Raw genomic sequence first — 25,336 nt, forward strand, 5'->3', positions numbered from 1 at the left:
GAAATAAAACAACTTCAATAACCAACTAAATTAAACAAACAAAAAAAAAACACAGGATTACGGCAACATTCTGAAACATAACTTGGGACTGTTGACAGGTATTTCACTAACACTTTTTTCCTTCAACATCCCACTCAAGAGGTAACAAACAATTATACAACAGGGTGCACTATTCGCTTCCGTACATTTTTATATCCAAGACGTAAAAAGAACAGCCTTAAATTGTAACGTAACGCCGGGTCAAAGGTGAACGTTGAGCTGGGTTTATATAGCCACTTAGGCGGTAAGTTGTAGTTTTTAACTTGACGGTCTGTCAAATTTTTCACATTGGGGTGTATAAGTTACTTGATTGTAAGCGTCAAATTTTTGGTTGGTAAAAGTTTATCGTCTTGGAAATGCTCCATGATATCGCCGCACATGTTTGGTGTACTGTATTTGTACTGGGTATATACGAATGTAGTGTTATATGTTGCTAAACGAGGATCTGTTTTGTTTATTTGCACTCCCCGGGGAGCCTTATTTGTAAAGGCTGTGTGGCCTTTTTGTATCAGCCTGGATTTTTACGAAGTGTTTCTGTTTCTCTCACACCCTAAAAATCCCACGATAGTGAATTGGTGATCCTCCATGTTTCCCGTAGACACGCTTAGCATAGCTGTCAGCCTCCTACCTCCAGAATTCGGGAACAAATCCAGAAGTAATTGTGGACAGTCAGTCACATACTTTTAATAACATTAATACTGTTAGCCAGAGAAGCTGAAAGAATACGCTTAGGAGATTTAACATGTATTTTCTAAGTAAAAGCAGACTAGAACTCTTAATTAACTGGAATCTGTTCACCCAGGGTTGTAGCCAGAGAATTTAAACTGTTCATGCTTTCCCCAACCCACCTGGTGACATTTACCCCCCCAGCACTTAAATGTTTGCATCTTTTCCCGACCTAAACTATTAAATGTACATTTTTTCAATGTATGTAAGTCTTACTGGAGACATTCATTTAGATATTTGTGGACATTGCTATGGCCTAAGAAAGCCATAGTTTCTCTAAATAATATCTAGAAATTCGTACCCAGTAGAAGTAGAGTACAAACAGTATGCCTAGCTGCACTCTTGCATTCAAGTACCCGTAAAGTGTCCGTTTTCAGAGGGATTCCGAGCATAATTTTGAGAGAGGTATGATGCCTTTGTGCCAGTACTTCTCAACTCAACCTGATTTTTACTCAGATTCTAGCTCTGTCCCTCTTAATCCCTCCTAAAACTGGTGGATTTTGGAGAAAAGGTGGTGCATTAAACTTAAATAATGCTAATAATTAATGTTATGGACTCGTTTTTTCTTCAGAAAATGTATATTAATTCACATTTGTGTTATTCTGTCAATGCCCCAGGCTAATAATACTAATATTTTACAAGTGTCTCTGTTATTTCAGTACCTGTCCCTGATTCTGTTGGGATTTGTTCCTGATTTATTGAGAGCATGAGAACATTGTATGGTGGTCTTGACGACCAGTCCACAATGAGCTTCTCAGTCTTTTCCTTTTTCACTTCTGGGACAGGCTGTGGCTTCCCAGTGACCATTGAACTGAATTGAATAAAATGGGTAATCACAGAATACACAAGTACTGTTTGAGCTGGTTCTATTAAAAAGATGTGTATATATATATAAAATATTAAAAGAATACAAATTATTTATTCATACATTCATTCAAATATTCTCGAACAAGCAATTAATTTACAGTTATAACTTACAAGATGTTTACAAACAGCAGAACTATTTTTTTAGTGATTCTAGAATTGTGAAAAGAAGTTGTGAGAGGAAATAAGTATGAGGTGCAGTATTGGAGGGTGGAGTTATAGAGTAGTTTCTGTATGTATATATGCATACATGTATACATATAGGTTCATACTAGGCTATCTGCCCTAGGGCATTTATAAGCCTAGCCAGAGTGTGTTTGGCTTTCGCCACCCATTTTAAATTAATTTTGCTATGTTCTTTTTCGAGGTTAGTATACTGTGCCTCTGTCTAACAGTGACACAGAAGTGATACCCGGGGTAAACCTACGATTCCCCCATCCACTCATCAAGATTCCTCTTGAAGAGAGTCAATGAGGGACTCTGCCTAACCTGGACTGGGATTTTATTCCAGAGTGAAAGGAGCCTCTGGGTTATGAATCTGTCCTCCAGCATGTCCTATTTATTTCATTGCTGAGGTTCAAGTCTCTTGAGCGCGTAGCTCGATGGGATTTGGATTTTCTGAGGTGCAGCATGTCCATTAATTCCGGGTTGGACATGGCTTTATATGTCAGGCACAGATCGCCTCTGAGCAGGCGGTATGCCACTGAGTAGAGCTGGAGTTTCTTTAACCGGGCAGCATATGGCATCTGTTTGAGCCCATTGATCCTCTTGGTGAGGTACTTTTGGGGTCTTTCCAGTTGCTGCAGGTGTCTGTTAAGGTACATCCCAAAAGGGGCATTGTACTCAATTATAGGCCTGATGAGGGATGAGTAAAGAGGCACGATGACCTCCCCTGATCTAGATGTGAATCCCTTCATGATTAGGTGGGCTATATAAAATGTTTTTCTAACCACTTTGGCCACGTGGTTGCCAAATGAGAGATTGCTATCAACTTGGGTCCCCAGGTCCATAATTACTTCTTCCATACTTAATGGATTACCACTTATGTGGTAATTTGTGGGCACTTTGTTTTTGCCAAAGGGGATGACTATACACTTTTTGGCATTTAGCCTGAGGCCATGGCTCTGGCACCAGTTGTCTGTTTCTATGAGGCCCTTTTGGAGGATGCTTGTGTCGGCTGGAGAGTCGATTATGGCGCCCAGTTTGCAGTCATCTGCGAACTTGGTCAGCCACAGTCCTTCCATGTTGGCCTGTACCTCTGAGAAATATATACTGAACAAGAGAGGTCCCAGGACTGAGCCTTGTGGGACACCACTTGTAACTGGTTTGTAGTCTGACATGGCTCCAGCAATTCTAACCATGTGGGTTCTGTCCTTGAGCCAGTTTGCAACCCATCTAGTGACATAGGGGTTTATATTTAAGCTGGTGAGCTTCTCTATAATGCCCGAGTGGGGTATTGTATCGAAGGCTTTTCCGAGGTCCAGGTAGGCTGTGTGGACCACCTTCCCCTCGCCAATAGCCTTGGTGACTTGTTTCAAAGAAATCGACCAGGTTTAAGAGGCAAGATCTGCCCTTAACAAAGCCGAACTGGGTAGGATCCAGTGTCTGTAGGTCCCCGATATCTTTATTTATAAGGTCCATGATGATCCTTTCCATAGCTTTGCAGACCAAGCTAGTCAGGCTTATGGGGCGATAGTTTCCAGGATCCGTTGAGGCACCACCTTTGTGGAGAGGGACCACCGTTGCTGTACGCCACTCTTTGGGTACATATCCTGTAGTAAGGCTGAGATTGAACAGTAGTTTTATGTTTGGGTTTAGCTCTTCTTGGAGTTCATGTAGGACGCAGCACGGGACACCGTCTGGTCCCATTGATGCTGTGTTTTTTGCTTTGGAGAGGGCGGCTCTTACCTGAGCATCTAAGATGTCAGGGGGTAGCACTCTGCTGGGATAGATATTTGCCCTTTTGGTGGGGGGGGGAGTTTGCGCTGAACCTGTCAGCTAGGATGTTGGCACTGTCTGTGGGTTCGGTGTATTTTTTGTCATTTTGGACTAATTCTGTGCATATCTGGGAATTCCCATCCAGGTTCCTAACATAACTAAAGAAAGCCTTGTGATTATCCTTAGTGTCCTGTGCAATTTTTCTCTCGAAGCTGGCCTTAGACGATTTTATGAGTGCCCGTAGTTTTTTGCTAATACTGATCAGAGATGCCTTCCTTTTTTGGGATTTTGATCTATCATGTAGTAGCTTCCTACTTCTAGTGTATAGTTTGTTTATGGCTGGGATCCACCAGAGAGGACGTCTGCCTTTGGAGGATTGGGTCTTGGTTTTATTTGGGATTGCATGATCCATGCATTCCTGAAGGTGTTCATAGAATGCGTTTATAAAGGATTCTGCGGTCTGCGCCGTATTTTCCACAGGCCCGGGGGCTTTGAAGGATTCCACCTCTGTTTTGAGGAGTGTGAAATTTGCTTTAGAGAAGTTTTTCACTGTGGTTTTGTGGGCAGGGGGTGGGGTCGGGATGTGAATATCCAGTGAGATTAGTTTATGGTCTGATCTTACCAGTGAGGGATACATTTCTGGTCTGGAGCATAGAGTCCCCATGTTGGTGATGATCAGGTCCAGTATGTTTTCCCCTCTTGTGGGAGTGGTAACAAGTTGTTCCATAGTATTTAAGTTTATAAATTCTAGGAACCTTTGGGCTGGGGTGTTGGAGCTAGAGTAATGCTCCCAGTCTATGTTTGGGTAGTTGAAGTCGCCCAATATAATGGTGTTTGGAGAGACCTTCATATTTTCCAGTGTTCTCAGGAAGGCCGAGTGGAGTTCCTGGGTTTGGGAGGGTGGTCTGTAGCAGGCTATAAACTGGAAGGCAGTTTTACCCACTTTTAGTTGCACATGGATAGTCTCTGATGCTTCGTGCTGCGCCACCAACCTGGAGGTGTGGGTATCTTTGACAAATATTGATACTCCCCCTCCTTTTGTGGTTCGGTCCAAGTTTTGGGGCTGAAAAGCATGGCATGAGGTATAACCTGGTAGTGCTGGGGTGCTCTCGGGAGCCTTGAACCAGGTTTCTGTTACTGCACAGATATCGATGCTCTCCATGCTAAGGAGAGTTTCGAGTGCATGCATCTTGAGGTTTAGACTTCTGGCGTTGAGTAGCACTACTCTTAGTTTCTTATCCCTTGTGATACCTATGGAGGTGGGTTTGTCTTTTGAGCCTTGCCTAAAAAAGGCACTATGGGGGTAGCAAGAGCTTTTGCCAATATCTGAAAGCCCAGGGGTGATAGGTGCAAGCCGTCCCTAGCAAAGCATCGTGGCTTGTCGAGCATGTCATCCCAGGCTGACAAGCATTGGATCCCCTTTGAATGACACCAATACTTAAGCCAATTGTTGAAATTGATCATCTTGTCTTCATATTGTGGCATCATTCTTGGTGAGGGTAAGATGCTACTCAAGGTCAGGGTCATACTGGCCTGGGCTACATGCTCAGAGAGCTCCTCTATGTCTCTTTTCATGTAGTCCAGGGAGGTATGTCTCAGGTCATTCACACCAGCATGGACAATGACTGAGTCATATTTGTACTTGCCTTGAAGTGACCTGAGTGCTTGTGTTATGTGGCGGATCCTAGTGCCCGACAGGCAGCTCACCGTGACCCTCTCCTTGTTCAGCCCGGTGAGCGGGACGTCAGTGTGCCTGACGACAGAGTCACCTATTATAAGTGTATCAGGTGTGTTGTTTAGCCTGAAGGGCTGTGACTGTTTGGCACACGGGCTTTGTGAGCTATGTGTTGCACGTGTTTTGTTTTGGGGTAGCGTTTGCTTAGGTGTCTGCTTTGGAGGTCTCTGCTGCTTTGGCAGATTTTTATTTAGAGCCACCAAGTATGTTTTTGTGTGTTTATGTGTTTGGTTTGCTGTCGTGGTAGGTCTATGTGAGACTGGAATTGTAGTGAGTGTGGTTTCCTTTTCCTCCTGACTGGTTACGCCAGTCCTGAGTTGAGAGAGCTTAGCCTCCAGTTTGGCTATATGGTTGCATCTCTCACTTGTGTTGGAATTTGTTGGGAGGAGGAGAGGGTTGTCTGTGTACATGAGGCAGTTGTAACATTGCCTGAAGATTCCCAGATTCACCATCTGGACCGGAGAGGAGATTGACAACTGACCTTTGGACATGCTAGAATAGTATTGGGAATTCCTTTATAATTGAAAAAAAAGGGCCAATGGGGAACAAGGTACTCAAGGGGAGTTTGTGAGGGTGTAGTGCTTTTAATTTTTTAGTGCTGACTTATATAATTGCTTTAGTGAGCAAGTGCCAGGTAACTTAAATGCAATGTGCTACAGGTAACATAAATGCAAAAACGACAAACAGTAACTTTCATTCAAGTGAAACAAGGAAATAAGTACAGTAAGCAATGCAGATATCACTAGGGATCCACAGAAGCGCTGAAAAGCCGCGTTTTACGTGGAATTAGCGTTTCAGGGAAATAACAAGCATACAAACAAAGCTAGATTCAGCAGGCCTGGATCTAGTCTATGCTACAGAAAACAAGGTGTACCAATTTCAGTAAGAAGCAGTTCAGATATGCAGGCACTATAAGCCTTTAACCAGAAATTCCCAGCTCAGAAGGGCAGAGTCCAGCCTCTCCTCCCACAAGAGTGCAGACCACAAACCCTCTTAATGCAAAATAACTGGCCTGAAGCCCAAGTGCTTAAACCAGAATTAATACACTTTTAGAATTTAATACATTTTTAGAATAACGGACACTGAGCCCTCAATCAGCAGTTCCCAACTTAGAAGGATGGAAGCTACCTGTCCTGCCACTACAGTGCAGGCCACAAACCTTCCTAATGTAAAACAACTGGTCTGAAGCCCAAGTGCTTAATCCAAAAGACTTAGAATGATAGCTACACTTTAATCAAGTTACTACCAAGCAGTAATAAATACAATTGAATACTTTAAAGAATGCCTGGATTAGTGCTCAAGTTATACAAGCAAAGCTAGATTCAGCAGGCCTGGATCTAGTCTGTGCTACAGCAAACAAGGTGTACCAGTTTCAGTAAGAAGCGGTTCAAATATGCAGGCACTATAAGCCTTTAACCAGAAATTCCCAGCTCAGAAGGGCAGAGTCCAGCCTCTCCTCCCACAAGAGTGCAGACCACGAACCCTCTTAATGTAAAATAACTGGCCTGAAGCCCTGTGCTTAAACCAGAATTGATACACTTTTAGAATAACAGACACTGAGCCCTCAATCAGCAGTTCCCAACTGGTCTGAAGCCCAAGTGCTTAAACTAAAAGGCTTAGAATGAGTTACACCAAGTAGTAATAAATACAACTGAGTACTTTTAAGATGACGCAAAAGCAAAATAAAGTAGGAAGAAATACAAATACAGTAAAAGCAGATAAAATTTTTTTTTTTTTTTTTTTTTGTGAGCAAATGAGATGGGCCCAGGAGGAGTATCCAAGTGGAAATTTATAAGAGGGGCGGGCAGTTTCAAAGCCACCAAGATTAAAACAGTCACAACTTCCAGCTAGATATTGCTCAATGCAACACAAGCAAATTACTTTAAATCGTGTATTATTTGATAAAAGTGCAGATAAAAATCTACTTAACTCCACTCATGCAGGTCTCATTTGGCCAAAGCTCACAGTTTAAACGGAAAACAATTCACTGTACCACTTGTACAAGACAGAAACCGAATAACAATGAGGTAAACTACCCCCACTTATCACTTGTACAAGACAGAAACCGAATAACAATGAGGTAAACTACCCCCACTTATCACTGGCTATGCAGGCTTTTTAACAAGCCTTAACTGAAAATACCACTTGTATAAGACCTACAATGAGGTAAACTACCCCCACTTATCACTGGCTATGCAGGCTTTTTAACAAGCCTTAACTGAAAATACCACTTGTATAAGACCTACTGAAAAAACAGTCACAACTTCCAGCTAGATATTGCTCAATGCAACACAAGCAAATTACTTTAAATCGTGTATTATTTGATAAAAGTGCAGATAAAAATCTACTTAACTCCACTCATGCAGGTCTCATTTGGCCAAAGCTCACAGTTTAAATGGAAAACAATTCACTGTACCACTTGTACAAGACAGAAACCGAATAACAATGAGGTAAACTACCCCCACTTATCACTTGTACAAGACAGAAACCGAATAACAATGAGGTAAACTACCCCCACTTATCACTGGCTATGCAGGCTTTTTAACAAGCCTTAACTGAAAATACCACTTGTATAAGACCTACAATGAGGTAAACTACCCCCACTTATCACTGGCTATGCAGGCTTTTTAACAAGCCTTAACTGAAAATACCACTTGTATAAGACCTACTGAAAAAACAGTCACAACTTCCAGCTAGATATTGCTCAATGCAACACAAACAAATTACTTTAAAATCGTGTATTATTTGATAAAAGTGTGGGTCTACTTCAGTGGACCGAAATACCACTTACCCAAAACCCAGATAGCTGAGACGAAAAGGGCGACAGCACAAGAACACCAATGTCCTGGATCACCGACTTATCACTCCAGGTAAGTAAATGTTTGGCCATCCTTAAAAACAAACGAAACTGAACGAAAGCCAACCCACCAATGTGGGGGCTTCGCCACCCACACCCCCCTAACTAAATATATCAACTCCTAGATCGCACTACCGTAGGGAAGGAGCAAAGTTTACTTTCCTGGAGTGGTGAGTCGGTGTTCGGTACATTGGTGTTCTTGTGGTGTCGGCCTTTTGGTCTCAGTTATCTGAATTTTGGGTAAGTGGTATTTTGGTCTGTTGAAGTAGACCCATATATATATATATATATATATATATATATATATATATATATATATATATATATATATATATACATATAATATAATTTACTTAAAAGACTATTTAAAGTGCGAGAACCCCAGTGTGGTTTACATCACAGTACGCTCTCAATGTGAATCCTACTACATTGGTAAAACCACAAGACTACTTAAGATCCGGATAAAAGAACATGTGGGAGCCATCAGTAAACGAGACCCTTACAACTCACTAGCCTGGCATACTAGACCTGCTCCCAGTTCTCCGGATTCCAATTTGCAGCAATTGAAAAACTTGCAGAACCCCTAGGGATTACTGACCCCCTTTGGAACAGAGACAACTTACTGTTAGTTAAAGAGTTAAAATGGCAGATACAATTGCGAGCGGGCACACCTCCAGGATTAAATGAAAACCTGAGCATTTCCAGTGTCCTTAATGGATTACTTAACTCCTTAACCCCCCCCCCCCGCTTGGCATACCAATTAAACAATAAGCCTAGTTTCTTGGATTAGGGAACTCCTTAACCCATCCCCTGCTGGCCACACTAATTAAATAATAAGCCTAGGTTCATTTTAAGTTCTTTTTTGATGAAGTTCGACTGAAAACTTTACAATGAGTGAAAGAGCTCAAAATGTGATTTAAATAAATAAAAAAACTGATCAAAACACCAAGAATAACCTTGCATATGTATTCCTTCCAAAATATATATATATATATATATATATATATAAAACAGATACTGTGAATTTAGCCAATCAGAACAAAATAAGGATCATGCTGCTAAATGTTAGGAACTTAAACCAAAAACTACACTCTCTGGAAGCAATGTCTGTGCAGGCACAAAAAACAGGTTCAAGGCCTCAGAAAGCCCTGGCCTTGCAAAGCTACAATGTCTTCCACACCTTTAGACCATAGAATGAACGTGTGAAAACCAAAAGAGGTGATGTTTCTATCTATATTAGAGGTAAGTTCACCTCCCGTGTAGCTAGACTGGACAACTCCTTGGAGTTACTCCAAGTCAAGGTTGCGATGGGTGACTCCCATTCAAGACAGGCCAGTTATAGATCCCCCTCCATGGGTCACGATTCCCACGAAGCCTACTTGACCAAACTAGAGACAATCCAAATTTTACTGAACACTCTGGTTATGGGGGATTTCAATGATCCCACCATCAACTGGGAAACCTATTCTAACGCCAGCTCACTAGCACAAGTTCCTTGGCTTTGTTAATTCAAATACCTTGGAACAAATTGTTTATACCGCCAACAAGAGGAACAAACGTTCTAGATCTGGTCCTCAATAACATGCCAAACAAATGCACTGCATAACATGACAAACAAATGCACTGCCGCAACTGTCAGACAGTCATTAGTTAAATCTGACCACAAAATCTGACCACAAAACAGTCACCTTTGAGCTGGCACTAACACCAGAATTCTCAAAGGGTGAAATCAGGCTAAAAAAATGTCACAAAGGCAAACTATACTCTCCTAGGCGAAGGTATAAATACATTCCAAGCTGGAAGTTGTAACTACACCAAAGCTTACACTAAAGCCATGTACAATCACTTGCATAAGTGTATATACTTGGGCTGTACCTAAAAAAAAAAAAATCAAACTAGAGCCCCAATTAAAAACAAGCTGCCATGGTGGACATCCAGTGTCAACAAACTTTACAATAAACTCAAAAAAGTTGCTGTCCAAGAAAACAAAGGCAAGACTCCAGTAATGGAAAAGCAACCTCAACAGGCAGATAAGACAATTTGTCAAATCCTTTAAGGGCTCATTTGGGAGAAACTTAGCAAGTACAGCCAAAGGCAACCATAAGGTCTTTTACAGCTGCGTACGTAGCCTGAAAGGTAGGACCCAAGCATGTGCAGAACTAGTGACCAACAATATCACACACACTGACCTCACAGAGATAGCAAACCTGCTATTGGATATGTTTGGGTGAAAATTTCACTCCCTTATCCCTTCCTAACATCACAAACCTTCCCCCAAACTTACTCCCCACCCTACATATCTGAAGATCAGGTCCTCAAAACCTTGTCCAAGGCCATGCTGTCCTCTCAACAGACTAAAACATGAATTAGCATCACCATTAATTACCCTTTTCAGTCATAGCCTAACCACATGTTTTGTTCCTGCGCAATGGACAACAGCAACAGTTATTCCCCTCCAAAAGGTGGCCTAGCAACAGACCTGGGGAATTACAGACCCATACGCCTGACCAGCCTCATCTGTAAGGCCATGGAATGTATCATTATGGACCTCATAAATAAAGACATAGGCAACCTCCAAACCCTGGATCCTACCCAATTTGGCTTCATGAAGGGCAGATCCTGCTTGATAAATCTGGTGGACTTCTTTGAAAATGTGACCAGGGCCATTGACTGGGGCAAAGCTGTGCACACAGCATACCTCAGCTTGGCAAAGGCTTTTATCACAATCCCACATTCAGGCATTAGCGTTAAACTTGGCAAACTGAATGTAAACTCCTTCATTGTAAGATGGGTTGCCGCCTGGCTCACAAACTGGGACACACTATCAAAGTGGGTGACTCCACATCAACCAGCAGACCAGTTACCAGTGGGGTGCCACCGGGGTCAGTGCTGGGCCCCCTACTGTTTGGTAAATACTTCTCAGAAGTTCTGGTCAAAACTAAGGGATTGTGGCTAACCAGGTTTGCAGATGATTACAAACTAGGAGCAGTCATTGAATCCCCAAATTATATCAGTATACTCCAGGAGGGCTTCGCACAGACTGACTGGTGTATTAGTAATGGTCTCAAACTAAATGCACAGAAATGCATCATCATTCCCTTCGGCATAAGCAATGTCCCTTCACACTATCCATAAAGTGGTAAGGGACCTGGGATCTCAAGGTGAGTGCAACTCAACTTCGATCACCTTGTGTCTACTGTAGTAAGGAAGGCTTTTTACATAGCACACTTGATTAGTAAAGACATCACCTCAAGAGCAAAAGCGGTTATAACCCTTCTATACTCGGCACTAATCCGGCCTATAATTGAGAATAACGCTCCGTTCGGCATGTACTATAGAAAGCACCTGCAGCAACTGGAGAGACCTCAAAGGTTTCTAACAAAGAGGATCAGGGGGTTCCAGCATATGCCTTGCGTAGACTGACAAGTCCATGACACTATACTCCGTGTCATATACACTTTTAAGGGGAGACTTATGCCTAGCCTACAGAGCAAACTAGGACCCAAACCTAATAAACTTGCTACATATTAGTAAATCAAACGTGACTAGGGCTACCCATTCCAGGGACTTAAATATGGCCTGCGACTTAAATAGGACATGCTGGAGGGACAGATTATCTCCCAGTGACTGCTGCATCTTTGGAACAGGCTACCAATTCATGTGAAACAGAGCACCTCTATGACACTGTTCAAGAGGAACCTGGACGAGTGGATGGGGCACCATAAAATTCTTAGTGGGGATAGCTCCCACAACCCTCCTGGATATGTGTAGTTATCATTAAATGCAATCTTGGGTATTGACTAGCATTTTCATGATATTACATTGGGATGAAACAGCTAAGCTTAAAATGGCCTCCGGGTTGATCGCTTAGTGATCTGCTATGAGTGGTTTAGATGGAGATTGGTGTGGGTTGGGAAGTGTAGTTTTGTTGTGGTGATGGAGAAGAATTAGAGTGACATTGTTCATAGAAGGGAGAGAAAAGCATATATGAATGGAATAGTAGATAAATGAAGGAGATGGTTGAATTTTAGAATTAGAGAGAAAGAGAAGAAGAAAAAATTGAGTTTGGTAAAAGGTTGTTAAGGGACAAGATGGATAGGAGGAGGCTTAGTGGATTATGGGGGCAGTGTTTACATGAAGGGATGGGGACAGCTAGGAGTCTGAAACAGAGCTTTGGTCAGGTGTTAATGCAGTGGCAGTGCCATGTGGAGGTAAGGTATACTTGTAGATTGTGTTGGATTTGTATGTTTCAGTAGTGAGATGGGATGAGAGAGAGTTCCAGTGTTTGCAACATGTAGAGATTATAAAGAATTTGCAGCTTGATTTTTAGAAAGAGGAATGTCACGTTATTTTAGGTACATTTATCTAAGTTCTCTTTTAGGGGTATAGGTAGCATTTAGGTTTTGGATAGTAGGATATTTGGGACTATTTAAAATAGTAAATGCAGTTTTTAGTTTTGCATAGTCCAAGACTTTACTAAGTTCTAGCCATTGTAATAGATAAAGGGGAGTACAGCGCTGTATTCTCTGAGAGAGGTTAGTAGCAAATTTAACAATTTTATGGTAAATAGCTGAGAGTTTATTGATGGAGGCTTTGTTAAGCATAGTTAGAATTGGGGCTGTGTACAACAAATTAAAGAGGAGAATAGATTGGACACTTTGGTGCTGATCTTGAGAATTTAGATGTTGTTTTGTTCGGTATAGTATGACCAACTTTTGGTTGGTTTTGGCAATAACATAGCTGAAGTGTTGATTAAAAGTTTTTTTTTTTTTGTCAATGATGACTCCTAAGAGTTTGATGTGGTCAGTTTTTCAAGAGCAGTGTTGCTGGAAACAGTGGTTAAGGAGTCTTTAATTTTGGATAGGTTCTTATTGGTGAATATCATGAGTTTGCTGTTTTTGCATTTAAAAATAGTTTTGCAGTTTTTAACCAGTGTTCTAGCTGAGTGAAAACTCTCTGAAGTTTTTTTGATGGAATGGGCATGGCTTCTGAGTAAAGAATAATCTGCATATTGTATGATTGTTTCACAGTTAATTGTTTTATTTAGATCATTTATGAAAATGTTGAGAAGGGGGCCGACAATTGAGCCTTGTGAGACTCCTAGATTGTTGGGTAGGAAGGATGAGTAGGTGTCTTTCCAGAGTATGGACTGAGACCTGTCTGAGAGGTGGCTGGTAAATATGATATGAGAGGTGGCTGGTAAATATGATATTACAGATTGGGGTAAGTCCAAAGCTGGATAGTTTGGCGAGTAGAAGTCAGTGGCAGACTGTCCAATGCTTTAAGAAAGTTCATTGAATATAGCTGCAGGCACTGAGTGCTGATCAAGGTGAGTGTACGCAGTATTAAAGAATGAGAAGAGGGCTGTGTCCTGGTATAAACCATGTGTGGGGGAGAGGAGATCGTTGGTAATTAAATGGTGTAGCAGTTGCTGTTGCTTGTGGATACATTTTTCTAATATTTTACACATGTGGGAATATAATGCCCTCCCTGTGTTTGTGTGTGTTTCCTCCACATGCTCTGCTTTCCTCCCACATTCTAAAGCCATGCAGTAGGTGGATTGGACGCTCTAAACTGGCCATATGTGTGTGTGTGCATGTGAGTATGCATGTGAGTGTGTGTGGCATGGAAGAATAACTGAGGCAAGGCTAGCCACCCAGTGGTGTCAACCTTGCCTCTAGATGATTGTCACTAAGTGACACCCTGATCCCATGTGCAAAATGGGGAAAGGGGTTGTGGATGGACAGATTAATATAACGGCAATGGAGTAATCTTGATCACTTTTTTGAATACGGATAATATATGTTTTTTTCCAAAGTTAAGGAACATATTCTGCAGCGTTGTCACCTCACAGTAAGACGTCCTGTTCGATTCTCAGCTAGAGCGTCTTCTGTGTGGAGACATGCGTGAATGGGCGTACCTTCGTTGAAGGTTGTGCATCAGGGCTGGCAACTCGGCACATAAAAATCTACTGCCAATCATTAGTGGACCGGAGTTGTGCTGTGGCGACCCCTAACCGGGAAAAGCCGATAGACGCAACAACAAGGGGACATATTCCTATGCAATGAATCTGTTAATAAGGATGGCTATGGGAAAGGCTATTGAATTTACAAATTTGCTAATAATTCTGATGGGAGTTGGTCTGTTGCAAGTGTAGCTGGTTTCGGGTTGTTGAGAGTCTTGAGATGAGAAATGAAGAGAGAGTAAAAGAATTTTTTTGTGTGTGAGGTTGTCCTATGAATTAACTCAATTAGGGGTTGTAGCTTCTTGTTGAAGGTTACTTGAGAATGAGTTATGATTGTTACAGTTAGTTGGTGCGAGTAAAGAGTCAGTGGCCTGGATAAAGAAGTCATTGATTTTGCACACAGTGTTAAAGTTTGACTCGCCTGGGATAGGGTTCTGTTGTATGGGTTTACCTGGTTTCATGAATTTATTAATGGACAACTAGAACTGTTTAGGATTTAGAATTATCAGAAGTAGATGTTTGTAGGGAAAGAGAAAAAATTCAGTTTCCTTTTTACTGCATATTGCATTTTTGGTCTTGTTTCCAAGATGTCTGTAATGTTGAAGGTTTACTAAAGAGTTGCTTTGTTTCAGTGTTTTCCAAGCACTGACTCAGTTTCATTAGTTGTTTGATTTCTAATGTCAGCCATGGAGCTGGATTAGTTTTGACTTCTATTTTGTGTAGGGGATCTATGGGATTTAGTATGGTTAAAAAGATGTTATTAAAAAAGTAATAGCGTCATATAAGGGAAGTTTTTTAGGATGCCAGTTGCATTGTTTGAGAAGGGTACTGAAGTAGGTGACAGAGAAGTTTTAAGTCTTTCTGATCCAGATGTAAGTTGACAGGTCAGCAAGTAGTGTTTTGGTCAATAACAGAGATGGAAAGAAATCCAGAGTGAGAAGTGTAGGTGGGATTACTTGTGGGTGTTCAGTCAAGTAGGCTATTGTTTTATGTTTTTGTCTATCTTAGTAGGGTCAGAAATGTATTGATGAAGGCCATTGAGATTAATACAAGGATAAGGATCATTTGGTTTAGTGGAGGAGATCTCTTGCCAGTTGATATATCTAATTTCGTACATTCCTCTAACATGCTGTACTTAACTTTTCTCTCTGTCTTTATTAATCTGTTATTTAAGCCTGGTACAACTAACAATCCCTGCCCTGATACTAGCAAATCTGACCAAGAAAGTGCCAAACTATTCAATACCTTCTTCACCTCTTCTATTGCTGAGCTAACCAAAACCTTCCCCAACAACATCCCCCCACCCCCCCTCTGCCTCGCCTCCCTCAACTCCTATCTTTGAACTTAAACCGGTATCTACCTACCTTATAAAAAAACTTCTCTCCAAACTCAAACCTTGCACCAGTGCCCCTGACAACATCCCCTCCTCCTTCTTAAAAATTGCCTCTGACAGTATTGCTCTCCCTATCAGCATCCTGATAAATAGATCACTACTCGAGTCCTATGTACCCAAACTATGGAGCTCTGCTTTTATTCTTCCACTCCATAAAGGTGGCAAAAACTGTAACTTCTCCAACTTCTGCCCCATAGCCATCCTCTCACCCATCTCTAAAATTCTTGAAAAATGCATTCACCTGCAGCTCATGCCATTCCTAACCGAACACAAGCTGCTCTCTCCTACCCAACACAACTTCCGCCCAGGACATAATACCAACACAGCCCTCCTCTCCTTTTTTACACTCTGTCAATTCAGCTCGAGACTCTGGTAACTTAGTTTCATCTGTTCTTTTAGACTTATCTAAAGTTTTCAGTACCATCTCCCACTCCCATCTACTAAACCATCTATCTAACCTCAACATCTCCCCAAAAACTATCCTGGTTTTCCAGCTACCTTTCAGACAGGTCCCAAGCCGTGAAATGGGGCCAAGCCTCCTCCAGCTTCCTTCCACCCCCACAGGAGTTCCGGAAGGGTCCATACTTGGCCCTCTGCTATTTAACATCTTCATTAACGATTTCCACAAAGCTATTCCCAATACCAAAATTGTCCAATACGTAGACGACTCAGTTTTGCTCTGCTATGCCTCCAACCTTACAGAACTCCAGTTTCTAACTCAAACCGCCTTCTCAACCACTGAAAAATGGATGCACCAAAACCACCTCTCACTTGACGCTAACAGAATTAAGATTCTACTATTTACTCACTCTAAATCCACCCCCACTGAAAAAAACTCATTTAAAATTACAAGCCTTAACAACTCCATCATTGACATCGTTCCCTCTGCCAAACTCCTAGGGGTCACCATTGATGAACACTTAAAATTCAGTACCCACATCCAACTTAACATCAAGAAGACCCACATAAAACTCAGCGTACTGTACAGAAACAATCAATTCCTCTCCCCCTCTACTAGACAGACCTTGGCCACTACACATCTCCTCCCATCTCTTCTATATGGTGCTCCTCTGCCTACAAATCTATCTTCCACCCTAACCTCCAAACTGGAAGTATGCTACAATAAAATCTCCAAATTTGCCACCAAGGCAAATTCCCTCTCTCATCACTGCACCTCCCTACAAACTTTAAATTGACTTGAACTCCCTAATCAACTAGACTACCTCCAAATTGTCACAGCCCACAAACTAATATTTCAACCTACCAGGTGCCCCACACTATCTAATATTCTTCAACCGTATTACCCCCTCAGACCCCTTAGATCTTCTCACCAAAACCTTATTTCCATCCACAAATCCAAGTGCCCAGCTGGTCAGCTTCTACTCTCCTTTTCCATAGCTAAAAAATGGAATGCCCTGTCCTCTACACTGAGAACCTGTGACAACATACACTCCTTCAAAATGCAACTCCACTGCTACCTGCCCACTGAAAGAAAATGTAACTGCACTCTTCATTCTATACCTCCCAAGCTCTCCTCTTCCTTCTCTCCTGGCTAAACTTCATACCTTTCTAATTTCCCTCATAGTAATACGTTGATAATGTAACTAATATAGCTACATCCAACCTAATGTAACTGATATATCTACATCCAACCTTATGCTTTATGCCTCTCATCCTCCAGGACAATTTTCTTTAACATCTTAGTTGCTTAATTTAGAATGACTTCATACTTGAATGCATTCACCAGCTGTTTGTGGAATTTCCACCTATTTTGACTGTAATTCAAATAATTTTTCTTTGTACTTTAGTTTTGTATTTTTATTTGTATTTTCATCATGTGATGTAACATTGTACTGTGGAGCTTTTCTCCCCGGGCCTCCACTGAAAACGGACTCTTGAGCCCAGTGGACCTCCCCGGTCACCAACTGGAATAAATAACAGACAGTTAAATTTATTTTTATTTATGTGCTTGACCTTAAATGCTTTATCTTTTGGTCTATTTGATATTCCTTTCCTGCTTCCCATTTCTTTACATTATAAATATTGGTAGGAATCTACAAACTGCCTCTACTTTTTCTGATAGTCTATAGTCGGAATACAGATACAATATCTTCAATAATAACCCCAGTATATGACCTCTATTACCTTGTTGTTGCATATCCTTATTGTTAAGTGACAATGTTAAGTTGTCAATCTCGCCTTCATTCTTGCTGGATGGGTTCCGGCTCCAACTCGGCCAATACTAAAGCTCGAGAGCTATTTTTACCAGCTCGAGGCTCCCCTATATCCCACAATGCTAGGCGGTAAATACCCAGATCTCGTTTGCCGCTTTAGCTGCGAGATGCTTTCTACCAGCTCTGCAGGTTAGTGAACTTTTATAGTTGTCAAACTCTAAAATCCCCTTATTTTTCTTTAGGATAATTTCTCAAAATAGTCTTTTAGTTATCTATCCCTAGTTTCATTCGGGTTCCCCTAATTGTTTTTCCCCTTTATCCCCTGTTATTTCCTTAGGCCTTCGGGCCCTCCTCACTTCTTTCCCTTAGTCATACTTTATTGTGTGAGTGATTGGCTTAGTTTTTCCCTTTCTTTAAAGGTGTGTCTGTGTGTGTGTGTCTGTGTTTTACAGCCACTTTAGGATGTCTAAAGACTCCAAGGTCTCAGGCTTCAAGAAGTGTGACTCGTGCCGTCAGAAAATGTCTCTGACAGACGGTCACACTTCTTGTGTATATTGCCTGGGACCTTTGCACCTGCAGGACTCTTATTCTGTCTGCCACGCTTTCAGTCCAAGAGTCCTGCAGGAATGCAAAAACAAACTGATACTTCGAGGCTTATTAAAGCCTGAAGGCTCCCTGACCCAGACGGCGTCAGGAAAACCTTCTAAGCCTTCCAAGGCGTCGGCTCCAGCTTCGGAGCCATCCGCTGGTGGCTCTAAGGCTGCTTCGACATTGACTCTGTCTGGAGCCAATGTTTCGAAGATTCAAACTGTTACCTCTGCTCCGGTTGGAGCCGAGAGGTCTGAGACTCAGACGGTTCCGATAGTTTTGTCGGAGCCATCTACTAGGAAGAGGTCGAGATCCCCATCCATTGGCTCTATCCACTCGGCCCCAGGATCTCTACTTTTATCAGAGAGGAGCCATAGGTCCCACTCCTCTCGGTCCTCCAGACTGTCCGACCACGACTTAGAGAGGGTGGTGAGCAGACTTCTCAAATCCCAGGGACTGGCCCAAATACTGCATAGCCCTACTCAACGGTCAGTGGCTATACCCATCCCTTCCTCAGTTCCATCTCCGATTCCCATGAGTTCAGAGCCGGAGCTTCTGGGAGCCGTGACTGTCGGTGCGTCAGAGCCGATACTTCCACTTTCGGCTCCGTTGTCAGCTCCGATCTCCTCTTTGGAGGGATCTGGGCGCCGGGCTTCCCTCGTCGGCTCCGAGGGGGTGAGTGGCATCAGACCCTTGTCCGAGCCCGTTCTCCCTCTTGGAGCTTCGGCGCTGGTGAGCTCAGCCCCGACATCGGCCTCAGAGCAGTCCCTTTCGATGCTGGGAGGAGTCCTCGTCCTTTCGGAGCGGGGATCTTCGGCCCCGCCTGATCGGGGCGCCTTCGAGGTCATGCGGAGCGTGCTAGACCCGGTGTCTGCCCACGGTCGGCTCCCTCAGCTCCTCCCTCTACAGTGCCTGCAATGGTCTCTACCCACCCTCTCGTCCCAGACCGTAGAGAGCCAACGTCTCAAGTTTCCCCACTGGGAATATCCTCCTCTTCCGAGGCTTCTCCTGATCCTTCAGGGGAACCCCCTCGGAAGAAACAATGCAAGAGGAAGCATATTGACTCCCCCGAGTCTATCACCTCGGATACCGACTTGGATGAGTCGGAAGGGTCCCCACGGTCCTCCTCTGAGGATGTCTTCTTTTCAGACATCCTTGAGATCCTTAGACAGAGGGGGAACTGGTCCACCCTTAACCCTTCAGAGGACGAGTCGGTCTACCTTGAGGATTTTGGCTCTCGCCCTTCCACCTCCTGGGTATCTCCTCCCTTCGACCCCCTCATGGAAGTGGTGGCAAGGAAGGCATGGACAGCCCCTGATACGGTGGAACCTACCCCACGAAGGCCGTCCAAGTTTATTACAGCTCCTAAGGACAAAGAATTCTTATCCAAGGGCGTCTCTGTTGATGCTATGGTGGTGGCCGCAGCCACTAAGAAGGAATTAGCCGATCCTTCGGTACCTATCCATCCTCCTAATAAGGAATCTAGGACTATGGATAGGTATGGTAAGCGGATGTTCTCCTCAGCGACCTTTGCTATGCGTTCGCTGATCTACTTGTGTCACTTCACCCGTCTTCAGAGAGATATGCTGAAGGAAATGGGTGATGCTTTGCAGGATCCAACAACTGGGGGGTTTCGAGACAAAATGAACTCCCAGTTGGCAACCCTGAATTCAATCGTCAACTCCTCCATGCGGCTTATTTCCTATGCGGCTGATGGGGCGAGTAGGGCTGCTGGCACAGGTGTAGCTTTGCGACGTCACGCCTGGATGCGGCTTTGTAACTTTGCGGACCCTTTCAAGGCGTCCTTCACCAATTCCCCTTTTGATGGTTCAGCATTGTTTGGACCTCAGGTGAAGGACACATTGACTAGGTGCGAACAGGATGGCAAGAATCTCTCTGCCGTGGGAGTCCGGTTTTCTACCCCTTCTAGACCGTATCCCAAGGGTCAGAAGGGGGGAAAATGTGGTTCCACAAATCACAGGGAGTCTCGCCTGATGCACGGAGTCAGTTCCCCTCTAGAGGCAGAGGGGGGAACAGCAGTAGACGCCACCCTAGGGGCAGGGGGGGGGTCCGCAAAATCAAGGTAGCAGAGAGACTCTCTCTGACAAACCTTTTCAGCATCCCTGAGGAGCTGCCCGACTGTCCACCTTCGGTGGCAGTCGGGGGAAGATTATCACTGTATCCAGAAGCCTGGCTTTCTCTCACTCAAGACAAATGGGTACAGTCGATTATATCCGAGGGTTACAAAATTCCCTTTGTCCACATCCCATCTCAACCAAAAGGGCCCCTTCCAGATGTTCCACCCGGTCTAAGGGAACAAGCAGCGCTAGAAATATCAAAGCTGCTGTCAAAAAGAGCTATCCAGCCAGTCCCGGCAGACCAGCAAGGATCCGGAATCTACTCCAAATTCTTTTTGGTTCCAAAAAAGACAGGGGACTTGAGACCGATATTGGATCTCAGCAGAGTAAACAAGTCTGTAAACAAAACTAAATTCCGGATGGTCACGCTTCAGTCCATTCTACCCTTCTTTGGTCAGGACAATTGGATGTGCTCAATAGACCTTCAGGATGCATACTATCATATCAAGATGCACAGACGCTCCAGAAGGTTCCTCCGCTTCCGGCTGGGAGCCAGTCACCATCAGTTCAGAGCCCTGCCCTTTGGTCTCACTACAGCCTCCCGAGTGTTCACCAAATGCATGGCAGTGGTCACGGCTCATCTGAGATGACAAGGATTCCAGGTGTTTCCATATTTAGACGACTGGCTCCTTACCGCTACCACCAGGCGTCAACTTCTCATATCCAGAGACTACACCATTCATACTTGTCAAGCTCTAGGCATTTCCATAAATTTCAAAAAATATGCCTTGTTGCCTTGTCAGTCTATTACCTTTATAGGCGCCACCTTAGACACACTTCATCTTTCCACAAAGCTAACAGAGCAAAGAGTATCAGATATCCGCAAACATGTTCACATTCTTTTTCAGTGCAACAGGATCAAAGCCAGGTTTGTCTTGAAGGTTTTAGGTCTCATGGCAGCTGCCATTACACTTCTTCCCCTAGCCCGCTTTCACATGCGGATCCTCCAGTGGATGCTTTTTTCTCAGTGGTCCTTCCAACAGCTCCCAATGTCTCACAGTATTCTGCTGACCCAATCATGCAAGAAGCATCTATCTTGGTGGATGACCTCCCCTCAAGTTCTTCAGGGCAGATCCTTCGTCCCCCCCCGGTTGCCACGGTGACAAGACTCCTCCCTGATCGGGTGGGGGGGGCATTGTCAGGGCAGGATGGTCCAGGGCACATGGCAACCTTTCGAAAGCCATTTGCACATAAATGTCCTGGAGATGAGAGCAGTACTTTTAGCATTGCAAGCCCTTCAGCACTCTCTTCCCACCGGGACTATTGCAATTCAGACAGACAGTATGTCTGTAGTATGGTACATCAACAAACAGGGCGGAACCAAGTCTTATCCCTTTTGTCGAGAGGCGGTTTCTGATAGCAACGCACATCCCCGGGAAGTCCAACGTGATAGCGGACAAGTTGAGCAGGGCCATACTCATGCCACACGAGTGGTCTCTCAAACAGTCAGTGCTGGAAGAAATTTTTCAGAGATGGGGCCGACCTTGCTGCGATCTTTTTGCTACTCCCCAAAACAGCAAGTGTCACGATTTCTTCACCCTCTTTCCCCTACCAGGTCAACCCGCCAGGGACGCTCTAGTCCACGATTGGCCCCGGGGACTTCTGTATGCCTTTCCCCCCTTCCCACTGATCTCTCAAGTAATTCAGAAAGCTACCGCATTGAGAGTTGACATGATCCTCATTGCCCCTTACTGGCCTTGTCAGATATGGTTTCCGTTCCTTCACTTGTTTCTGTTGGAGCAGCCTTGGCATCTGGATCCAGTGCCAGATCTTTTGACCCAACAGTCAGGTCAGCTGCACCACTCCCTCCTATCTCTCAACCTCACAGCTTGGTTGCTCCGCTTCCTACCCTAGCCAGGCTTCCTTTAATTTCCCATTCGGTCCGTAACATCCTTATAGCCTCCCACAAGTCTTCTACAAGAAGGATTTACAACAGCAAGTGGAAACGTTTTTCCTTCTGGGCAGCAACTAATAACATAGACCCTTTCACTGCACCTATCCAGTCTATACTAGACTTCCTTGCAGAACTTTTTCACTCAGGTTCTTCTTCGTCTACTATTAGAGTACAATTGGCGGCTATATCTAATTTCCATGTAGGCTTTTCAGACTCCAGCATCATGTCCCATAAACTTTGCAAAGCCTTTCTAAAAGGTATCTTTTTGCTCAAGCCCCCAATTAGAGACCCCTCACCTCAGTGGGACTTAAATTTGGTTCTAGCCTCCTTGATCCCCCCCCCCCCTTCGAACCGGCCACTTCCTGCTCTCCGAAATTGCTTTCATGGAAAACCCTTTTTCTAGTAGCCATAACATCAGCTAGACGGGTATCTGAACTTCATGCTCTTTGCAGTCGTCCTCCATACTTAGTTTTCCCTTCGGACCAACCCTTCCTTTTTACCCAAGGTTTCTTCTGAGGCGAATCTGAGGCGAATCTTAATCAGACAATCGACCTTCCAATTTTCTTCCCTAATTATTCCAACAAGGCAGAACAAAAGTTAAATTTCCTAGATGTTCATCGTCAGCTTCGTTATTATTTGGATAGGACTAAACAGTTTAGGAAGTCTAACCAGCTATTCCTATCTTATGCGGAAGGGAAGATGGGCCTTCCAGTTTCCAAAGTGTCCCTTTCGAGATGGCTGGCCTCTGTAATTTCCTTCATTTATGAACTCGGACACCAAAAGCTACCATCATGGATCTCATTCAACCAGGGCGTTAGCTACGTCAGTAGCCTTTCAAGACAGACTGCCCATAGATTCCATCTGTCAAGCAGCTACATGGGCTTCTCCTCATACCTTTATCTCACATTATAAATTGGATATGGCCTCCAGAAACCGGGCTAACTTTGGTTCCACCGTCCTCAAGAGTCTGTTCCGATGAGCCACCCAGGATAAGGGTGCTAGGGACGCAGTCCCATCCAGCAAGAATGAAGGCGAGATTGACAACTTAACATTGAGAAGTTATGTACCTACCATAACATTCCATGTTAGTTGTCTTCTTCTCGCCTTCTTTCTTGCGTCCCATCCTCCATCCCCCTAGCCTGGACAGACCGAGAGGATCCTTGGGATCTTTTATCTTCCACAGCGTCAACCACCTCTATTGCCCCTGATTGATAGTTCTACACGTAGTTTCTATAGAGGTGGATTTCATTTTTCTCTGTCTCTAGGAGACCAGCACTGCTATACTTTTAGCTATCAAACGAGATCTGGGTATTTACCGCCTAGCATTGTGGGATATAGGGGAGCCTCGAGTCGGTAAAAATAGCTCTCGAGCTTTAGTATTGGCCGAGTCGGAGCCGAGGATCGGCTCCGAACCCATCCAGCAAGAAAGAAGGCGAGAAGAAGACAACTAACATGGAACGTTATGGTAGGTACATAACTTCTCATTTAGTTTTTATGTTGTATATGCTTAATGCATTGTAACAAGTATTTACAGTGTTATGGTAAAATTACTGTCCTTATGATGTGCCTTATGGCTACTTACCTGGTTAATAAATGTAAAAATAAAACAAAATAATTTCTTGGGATCGAGTTTTTTATATATGATAGGATAGTTTTAAATAGTCATGATTAAATCTTTTTTGTCTCCTCACATTCCTTTACAGCTGATCATCAGCTACTTGGTGTTGTAGCTGTTTCTCCTAACTTTAGTGCCCTTGGTAGTACTCATGGGATGGGGATCTCCATTGGTGTTGGCTGGTTTGGAAGTGGAAGGAAAGGGCAGAGCAAACCCAATAGTGTCCCATATGCTGTACTTGCTGTGCCAGTGATTTTTGTTATGCCCTAACTGTGCAGGGCTGCTTGACATCACATGCATTATAGCATGTATCATCAGTTATATCCCACTATGTGCTGAATGTATTGGTTATCCATATAGTGATTTAAGTACTACCCCATCAGTTGGGGGAATGATTGATCACAGTGGAAACCTCCCTCTTCCTCCTGGAGTATGTATGCTGATGATTGTTGCTGCATCTCAACCTCTCCTCCTTGCTCCTTAATCAACTGAGCCACTGATCAAACTTTGGTGTCTGGGCCGCATTCACTGTTCCATCTCGCTACACTGTGGATCAAGGATGCCATGATTATAGGTCAAAATCTTAATTGCTATTTACAGTCTACAAATGTATTCTGTAGTGTGTCTGATATCTCTCTTTTCCTCACCATTGCTAAAGAATCTTATTTTTTCCTTTGTGGATTTCTGCATCTGAAAGGGAAGAGGATGTTGTTAAACTAAGTTTTTAGACTGTTTTAAGTGTTTGTTACATTGTTCATTAAGGGGTAGTAGCACTTTTGAAGATTAGGGCAGACCAAGATACTCAACAGCAAGTCCTTCCCTGGCTGTGACGTCTAGAGCAAGCAGCATCATGGCTGTGATGTTTGCAGCAGCAGAATTCAAGTTGTCACTGGCCACTTAGTGACACACACTGTGTACCAAAAAAGCAGACAGTAGAATAAGGAGGTTGATTTGGAGCTCTGTAGACAGCTACATTTTACATTTTTTTATTTGCTTTGTTGAACATTAATTGATAAATTGAAAAGATTTGTGCATTTCAGTACCACATTATGGTCAGAATAATCTTGAGGGGCTGCAGAAGTTCAGAGATCATAAAAACTTTACATATGTATCTATGATCAGTACTGACCAATTTCACGCTCATCCTGTTTGGTGACACCCATTGCTTAAAGAAATATAGACAAAACTAGTGTGTGTGTGTGTGTGTGTGTGTGTGTGTGTGTGTGTGTGTGTGTGTGTGTGTGTGTGTGTGTATGTATGTGTGTGTATATATATATATATATATATATATATATATATATATATATATCACTTGCTGATACAAGCTTTGTTCCATTCATTCTTCTACTGTTTGACATTCCTCTCTTTTTTACTCCCACATACACATGTAATGGCACTTGATGCCCAGTC

At 43.3% G+C, this 25,336-nt stretch overlaps 1 protein-coding gene across 3 annotated transcripts in view; it reads left to right on the forward strand.

Annotated features, from left to right (window-relative positions):
* The first annotated feature begins 205 nt into the window (after positions 1 to 205).
* The window catches only part of EEF1AKMT1 (EEF1A lysine methyltransferase 1), a 395,301-nt gene continuing 370,170 nt past the window's right edge, over positions 206 to 25,336 (forward strand). For 2 of the 3 annotated variants that reach the window (XM_044073187.1, XM_044073189.1), the window contains exon 1: positions 206 to 283. The gene's annotated coding sequence lies outside the window, so the exon portion shown is untranslated. The remainder of the gene's footprint in view (positions 284 to 25,336) is intronic. The other variant, XM_044073188.1, reaches the window with a different exon arrangement.

Source organism: Protopterus annectens, chromosome 5.part1 (genome assembly GCF_019279795.1).
Source record: "Protopterus annectens isolate FY-2018-M chromosome 5.part1, PAN1.0, whole genome shotgun sequence".
NCBI lineage: Eukaryota > Metazoa > Chordata > Ceratodontiformes > Protopteridae > Protopterus > Protopterus annectens.